Source organism: Olea europaea, chromosome 11, assembly GCF_002742605.1.
Source record: "Olea europaea var. sylvestris chromosome 11, O_europaea_v1, whole genome shotgun sequence".
Classification (NCBI taxonomy): domain Eukaryota; kingdom Viridiplantae; phylum Streptophyta; class Magnoliopsida; order Lamiales; family Oleaceae; genus Olea; species Olea europaea.
This window is the reverse complement of record NC_036247.1, coordinates 6,456,654-6,465,332: the sequence shown is the minus strand read 5'-3', so window position 1 is coordinate 6,465,332 and position 8,679 is coordinate 6,456,654. Positions and strand designations below refer to the sequence as shown.

Sequence of the window (8,679 nt, the reverse complement as noted above, 5' to 3'; positions counted from 1 at the left end):
TAACTATTCTATAGTACATAATATGATCTTAGAAAAGACAAAACGATTATGAGCATATTTTCAAAATATAGACGTAAAATAAACGCTTTACATGAATTATCTTGCCTATATTGTTGTTCGTATTGTTGAGCAACTAATAATTTCTTACCTATCGATAAAGATCAGTAGAAAGAATTCATGAAAAAGATTAACGGGTGCATAAGTGATTAGAGGGTCAATATACAATACTTTTTGCATTGCAAAAACATGGTCTGTTCATGATACCGATGGTAAAATATTGTTTGGGGACAATGTTCAAAAACCTCCAACTAGATTAATGGAGTCAATAGTGCAAGTTTTATATAGAAATATAGTTAGTTATACAGAATCAAGGTTCATACTGAATTGTGATAGACCGATTTATGTTGTCTTCGACTGTAAATAATCTTATCTGTAGGCTAATCGCATTAAGCATTACGATATGGTGCACCATGGCTCACTATGATATGGTTCTACAAGCAAAAAAACTAGTAGTGTATTGAAATATATAATTTATTAAATACAATCATTATATATTAAGAATAGTGAATAAGTTTGGCTCTCTAAATTTGGAGAGTCAAACACACTATATATTATAAAAAGTTAAAATATTAGTCTCCTTTAAAACTCATTTGTAAGCATTATCTCTTTAAAATAAAAAGATATTTAAAGAGTTTCTTGAAATGTTTTTACCTATATTGATCCTAATGTCTTGTAATTCTGAACTATTTTCGTACCGATTAGCTTTGTACACATATCACAATGTGATTCACTCCCTTGCCGTGATTCAATGAGAATGGATAAGAGGTTCGTGGGATTGACGTGAGGGGGTAGGGATGGCTATATTTCTGGGAGTGAACTCCGGGCGAATATGAAGCGCATGGATACAAGTTACGCCTTGGAGTGAAAGACAATTCTGAATCCGCTTTGTCTACGAAACAAGGAAGCTATAAGTAATACAATTATAAATCGAAAAAAGTTAAAATATAGTCTCTCTTAAAAGTCATTTGTAAGCATTGTCTCTTCAAAATAAAAAGACATTTTGTGTTTAAAGAGTTTCTTGAAATGCTTTTACCTATATTGATCCTAATGCCTTATAATTCTGAACAATTTTCGTACAGATTAGCTTTGTACACATATCATGATGTGATTCAGTTGGTGGGTTGTCAAGAATCCCAAAGAAGAAAAGGAAAAATGGGTAGGCCATTCGTTTAAATCAGTTCACACCGTGATTATGCTCTATCTAGATTTTCTAAGTTGTTATCTTGAAATTGATCATCTCTCAGAAGATATAAAAGCACATAGAGAAAAAATTATTTTGAATAGTGAATTTTTAGATAATGTGTAGTTAAAAGCAGGAAAATTTTCAAATTTATATGTAAAATATTTTAAGAAAAATTGCAGCAACGGTCCTTAACCTTTCACATTTTTGTAGTCTTTTCCTTACTATTCAAATTGTGACAATGGAGGTCCTTAACATTTCAGAAATATGCAATAGAGGTTCAAATGGATCATTTCCGTCCATTTGACCATTAGTTGACCAAAAGTCATAGGATTGACCAATTTTAAAAGATTAAAATAATAATTTTATATTTTATATAATAAAACAATTTAAATAAATAAAATAATTATATCAGAAAAAATTAAGAAATGAAAACCATATTCAAAATTTATCTTCCCCACCCACGCTCAAAATCAAACCCAAAGACAACATGGGCTAAGCCACCGTCGGCCATCGCCACCAACATCCAAAAGACCTTGACTCAAAGCCGAAGGAAAAACTCGTATGGCTAAAGTTGATGAGATCCCTTTTTATCCTCATCTGGGATTTGAGTAAACCAAGCAGTAAGTCCTCATTTTCAGACGCATTTGATGGACATCGGAAGCCCAAATTTTGAACTCCAAAAGCCCAAATTCGAGAGCACCAGAAACCCAGAAATTCTCCAACACAATCTCACGAACCAAAGCTTCTCAACTTGTTAATTAGTTCTTATAACTTCGATCAAACGTCCTATTTTTGGTTTGTGAACAATTGGCCAAAGGAAATTGGCGAAAGGAAACTCCAAATTTTCAGTTTCGAATTTACATTGTGAAAGTTTTTTGGTTTCTATTTTTCTATGTTTTTGGCTGATCGACGGTGGCCATTGTTTATGGAAGGACGGCTGAAGGTTTTCATTTAAGGAGTGACGGTTTTGGTCTTGATTTCTTGAGGAGTAAAGGTTTTGGCTGGCAATGGCTGTTGTCTTGGAAACGATTTTGAGGGAGGAAGAGTGGGGGTGCGTGGGGAAGATGAAATTTTGAATAAGGTTTTTATTTTTTATTTTTTTGATTTAATTATTTTATTTTATTTTATTTTTTTTAAACTGTTTTATTATGTAAAATATAAATATGCTATTTTAACCTTTTAAAATTGGTCAAAATTTGGTCAATTCTATGACTTTTGGTCAACTAACGGTCAAATGGATGAAAATCATTCATTTGGACCTTTGTTGCATATTTTTGAAAGGTTAGGGACATCCGTTGGTACAAATTGAAGGTTAGGATAAAGTCTACAAAAATATGAAAGGTTCGAAATCGTTGCTATAATTTTTTCAATAATTGTGTGAATGTAATTTTGAAAAGGAGTATGTAGAAAAAAGGAATTTTAAAAGAATGAAAGACAAGCAAACACAAAAGATAAATATCCTAAACTCTATAACCTGTGTCCTGCTTATGTTGAAGTAAGATATTTTGTTGGCTTGTTATAACTTTCTACGGGATCTTTGTTCGTATTGAAATGGTCGTAGACACGTTTATTTCATCTTCAACTATAAATAACTTTACCTACGGGCCAATGGCATTTTGATGATAGCCATCACGTTTTGTCATATTCGACACACTGTGGCTCACATGATAAGAAGCTTATAAACATGAATCATACTACTCATACTACTTTGATTGATAACTTCACATTTAATAGCATCGCATTCATCAATTTTAAAGAGTATTTAAAATTATTATTTTTTAAATCAATGATCCAGATTTTGACAACACCAAGGTTGTCAACAATGGTTGTACAAATAACTTAATAATAGAAATATTTGAAAAAAACCTTAGAAATGATCAAATAACAATAATAACCACAAACCATGCATTTTTCCAAATATATATAGGTTTCTCGCATAAATCCTTTTCCGCCAGTCCGCAATACTAGATATGTATGAGTTTCTGAAAGTGGCTCCACAGCCACCTAATTGATGTAAATTCTAGTGATTTTGGCGTATCTTTTTGGTCTTGGCACATATATGATTTTCTTAAAAAAAAGAAAAAGAGAAAGGCGATGGGGATCATATGATTCCGTAGGATGTTCAGTTACTAAACTGTCATGTTATGAAAACTGTAGAATTTGCATTTCGTGAAGAATCTCTTAGACACAAAACAGGGCAGGGACGGAGCCACGAGTGCGGGCATATGGGTTAGAAGAAACCAGAAGTCGTGTGCAGTGAGCATATCATTTGGGCGACCTACAGAAATCAAGGAGAAACAGCGGGATAGCGGTAAACTGACTAAATTGATTTGCCTATTTTGCTACCTTTGAACTCTCATGTCTCCTCTGAGATTGTCTACATGATGAATCAAGCTTCAAATAAATTTTATTGGCACTATTGGATTGGACAATATTAGAAAACCGAAAAGAAGAAATCAAAACTAAATCACCATTCCTCTCTCTAGCCATTTCATTTAGGGTCATGAAGATGCGAAAGCACGTTTATCTCTATAAGATTGATGCATTCTGATGTGTGAGGTTGGACAGAAGGGATGTGGGTATAAGATGACCTTTTGATCTCAGCTAAATTGCTCCTCAATTGAATCTGAGCCATCTACTAGAAACGACAGCCCCTGAAATAATCCCATGTGCAGATATTGAGCTTCTTGCAATAGCGGTAAGCAGAAGATGAGCAAAGGCAATTTTGTTCCCATAAATCCGATTTTTCTACCAAAACAAGAGAGCCTTTTCGCTCTTTTAACTCTTCTAAAAACCAGGGACGGGCATATACTAGGGTTCTTTTTATTTTTTATTATTAGCAATGCCCATGATTTTGCTTGATTTCAAGCATAGGTTGATTTGGACTTCACTTGTTTTTGCTTTCAATTACTTGATAATAACATTACTATACAACGATACCAAAATATGAAAATTTGCGAGGAACGCGTTTAATTATAAACTGTCATTTTTAGTATTATCACAATTTTGTTTTATAATTTTATCATCATTAAATTCATGATCAAAACTCAATGTTCGACGCGGGTTAAATTATGCCCGCACTGAACGAATTTCCTGGCTCCTCCCCTGAAACAGGGGACACCACTGGGCTTAACGAGAAATTGGAAATATTGCAAAAGGTGAAATTTAACGAAACTTCATTTCACGATGTTATAATTAGTAATTAGTTTTCTTATTAGCTTTGTTTTTTATTAGAAAACACTTTAATTTGTTCATGCTATCTGGCATTAACAAGAAAACACGGATTTGCTTGAACGAGTTGAATCTTTGAAGCAAGAACTTGAAGCTGAGAAGTTAAGTGCAACATACAGCAGATTTAGCTGAATGGATGTTTGTTATATGATGTCCTCTTAAAAGGAGAAGTAGATATAGAGAATCCATTAGTTGGCGATACTGATCCTATTAAGTACGGTTCAGTCTAACACGATGTACTAAAAGTTGTTGGTAAAGCTACAATAATCTGCAAATTGCAGACAATTTAGAAAGGAAATGCATTTTTCATTGTTCATAACAATGGAGTTTCAAACAGTTAAGAATCATCTAGTATATCGAATTGTGGCTGAGTGCAGATTCGAATTCGTACAGATACATGGCTTTCCTACCCAATGGCCCCAAGGAGTTCCATTATTTTTGCTAAGTTATCAGATTCACGGCTTGAATAACTGTCAGTTACCAAATTAAGCCCATATGTTTTATGAGGTGTACACAGACGACACTAGTCCAATCGTATATATTATAAAGTGCAGCGTACAAACATGCCCAACACATATGCCTTATAAGAGCTTTATAGCATATATCATTCGAGGTTGTACATAGTAGAATAAAGACTCGTGATGAGATATGCCATTTGTTGATATGCAAAATCATTGAGCTGCCCCAATCCTGCAAACTACCTACACAAATAGCAAAAATCAGCAAGACGAGAGGATTTATAATAAAATATTTTAGCTTTTATTCAAGAATTTAAGTGTACATGGCAACAGTGTTTGTATTGTGCTACTGAACATGGTTTAAATATTCTCAAGTAACGTATTAAAAAAATATACTTGCCTTCTCAGAAGACATCGATTAGAGTTCTTCTTAATTTGCCATACAAATGATTACAAAAGGCAACTTTACACTTGTTAATTGTAAGCATTGTTTGGTAAAACTTGAAAACACTACAAAAAACTCAGAAAGAAGTTAGGAACAAAGCCTTCATATTTTTAGTTGACAATTAGAAAATGAAGTTTTACTTGCTCAGTCAAACCTCTACATCGATCAAAGCTCTATATTCCTACATTATTCTTGGTAGAATCCATTAGAACACTCAACCTTCTAGCTATTTTTCCTAAAACCGGATGCAGTGTATTATAACATCAAGGCCGTATGAGTGGAAACTTGACCCACGCAAAAGGTTCATCGCCAAGTTGCCTAACACCACCTATTATGTCTAAATGGAGAACATGGTTCAACAACTAAGAACTATTATAACCAAACATGCTCGTCAACTGTCTGCAGAGTTATTCATAAGAACTGAGCAATGTAAGTTGAGAGTGCAACATATATCCTCTGGTTTCATGAAAACCTTATAGTGACTGGTAGTTGAACTTGAGATGAAACCCTTATATTAATTAGCGCTCATGCATCATGACCAAATTTGTCAAAAAGTATTTTTCATCTTGTTTGCAGTGCCATTTAAAAAGCTATTTCCATCCAATTTGATGCTCAATAAATATTGGTAGACCAAAAAGCAAAAATGAGGACATGTTTTCACTCTCCAAATTCTTTGATGATGGGATTGAATTTCCCATAGTTTGAAGACAATGAGCATTCTCATTACCATAAGGGTTTGTCGTGTTTTATAAAGGTTTGATCAAGTGCCTTAAAATCAACTGGTAAAAAATTTGACTGTAGTTAACTAAGTTGGAGATTTGATAACGATATAGTGTATTAAGCATGCCCAATTTCCTGTATGCTACAATAAGTGTTATTTAGAAGATCACCAAATAGCTTGCCGAACCCGAAGAGGAGCCCATAGTAAAAAGATGTTATAGGAAGTTGATCATTTGACAATCTCAATTTCTTACTTGGTGGTGACAATGGAGATAGACTGACGAACATGGTTGAAACTAATCCTACCAAACAAGGATTAATATGACAAATCGGGCTCATCCCATGTTACATTGGTTAACATTAATTAAGCTATGAGTATAATAAAGGGGTACTTACAAAAGTACCCTATATTTTTAGGTTGTTTTGAAAAAACATTATAAACTTGGATTAAATGGTAATTACTTAAAATTGAACGTAAAATATAAGCTCAAAACCTAAACTCATGACAATCCTCATAAATCAGCCTCCAATATGCAAAAATCAAAGGAAAATTGAAAGGAGAAAGGGAAAATCTTCCACAAATACATAAACAAAGTTTGTTCATTCTTTAAATCGAGGAAACCATCCACAAAAACATTGAAAAATTTGGAAAAAAGGTCGAGGAGATCTTTCATAAAAACACAAAAAAAATTACATGTATTTCTATGTTTTGGATTCCATGATTATAGCTCATTATCCATCTCATTTTTATTTGAATTAACATTTATGAAGTTTCTTTTTGACGATTTTATTAATTTGATTGGAAACATATATGAAAATAAAATTGTTGAAGTTGAGTAGATTGTGTCAATACATATGGAAAATTAGTTTTAAATCAATTACATTGATGCTTTCAAGTTGTTTGACAAAAGGATAATGTGAAAAAATGGCATTCTATCACTTTTTTCAAAAAAAAAAAAGTCACAGCATTTCTTTTAAACAATTAGCTAGGTATGCATGTGTGAGTTTTTGGAAATTTGAATGTATATATTCAAGGCATATTTTTTGGTAATACACACGAGAAAGAAAACTTTGAACCAATTACATTGATACTTGCAATGTGTTTTCTCATAAGAGAAGGTGAGAAAGTGGAATTCTGTCACTTTTCTTTGAAAAAGTGACATTTTGTGACATTTCTCCAAAACAGTCACCATTTATCATTGGAGCAATTAATCGGATGCATGCATTTGCTTTTTTGAAAGTTTGAATATACCAATTCATACCTTGTTTTTTGGTAATACATATGAAAAAGAAAAAATTGAATCGACTACATGGATGCTTGCAAGATGTTTGATCATGAAGAGTAACATTCTGTTACCTTTCTCAAAAAGTGACATTGTGTCACTTTTTCAACAAAAAAGTGACATTCGTTATCTTTCTACAAGAACAGTCACCCTTTATCATTGGAACAATTAACCGGATGCATACGTGTGCTTTTTTGAAAGTTAAAACATATCAATTCATGCCCTATTATCTGAAAATACATATGAAAATGAAAACTTTGAATCAATTACATGAATGCGTGCAATGTGGTTGCACATGGAGAGGGTGACATTCTGTCACTTTTCTTAAAAAAAAAAAGTGGCATTCTGTCATTTTTCTCCGAAAAAGTGGCATTTTATCACTTTTTTCAAAATAGTCACGCTAAATCATATGAAAAAGAAAACTTCGAATCAAGTACATTGAAGCATGCATAGTGTTTGATGAAGGAGAACGTGAAAATTTGACATGCTATCACTTTTTTCAAAAAAAGTTACAGTATCACTTTTGGTCAAATAAGTTATTGCATTCCTGTGCATTTTTGGAATTATTAAGATACATATTCAAGCCCTGTTTTCTGTTAATAAATATGAAAAAGGAAACTTTGAATCACGTACATTGATGCATGCATGTTGTTTGATGAAGGAGAATGTGAAAAATTGACATGCTGTCACTTTTGGCCAAATAACTAGATACATATTACTTTGTCACTTTTTAAAAAGAAAAGGAAAAAAAACTCACACAATCTCTTTGTAATATTTTTGTAGGTATGGAAAAAATCAATGTCTTCATTTGTTATGGAAGCAAGTGGACACAAGATAATGAGTACACAAGTGACAAAATGACTGGAATTGTTGTCCCGATGGATTGCACGTACAACCACCTTGAGTGCATGATATGTTCTGTGATGAAAGTAAGTGCATCAACTCAGAGAGTAAAAATATAATATAGAGTGAAGAAAAACCTGCCTTTAATGGAGATTTCAGACGATAGTTCACTATATTTGGAGCTGAAGAGAAAGGATAAAGATCTTGCAAGCTTTCCATTGTGCGTAGATGTGACAATGGTATCAAAAAGTCATGAAGCTGAATTTGTTAATAATATACAATGTTTGGAGGCTGTCAATTATGAAAAAAATGATATGCGACAATTGCAGTTTTGTGAAGCTGTAACTGATAATTCTATGACATCAGCTCAAAAATTACCTAGTATGGAAGAAATTGCGATTGATTTATACAATAGTATGTCGGAAGTTGGAGAAACGACGAATGAAGGAGAAAGTG

At 32.9% G+C, this 8,679-nt stretch overlaps 1 pseudogene; it reads left to right on the top strand.

Moving 5' to 3' along the window:
- Nucleotides 1-5,718: 5,718 nt before the first annotated feature.
- Nucleotides 5,719-8,679, top strand: part of LOC111404381 — an 11,952-nt pseudogene continuing 8,991 nt past the window's right edge.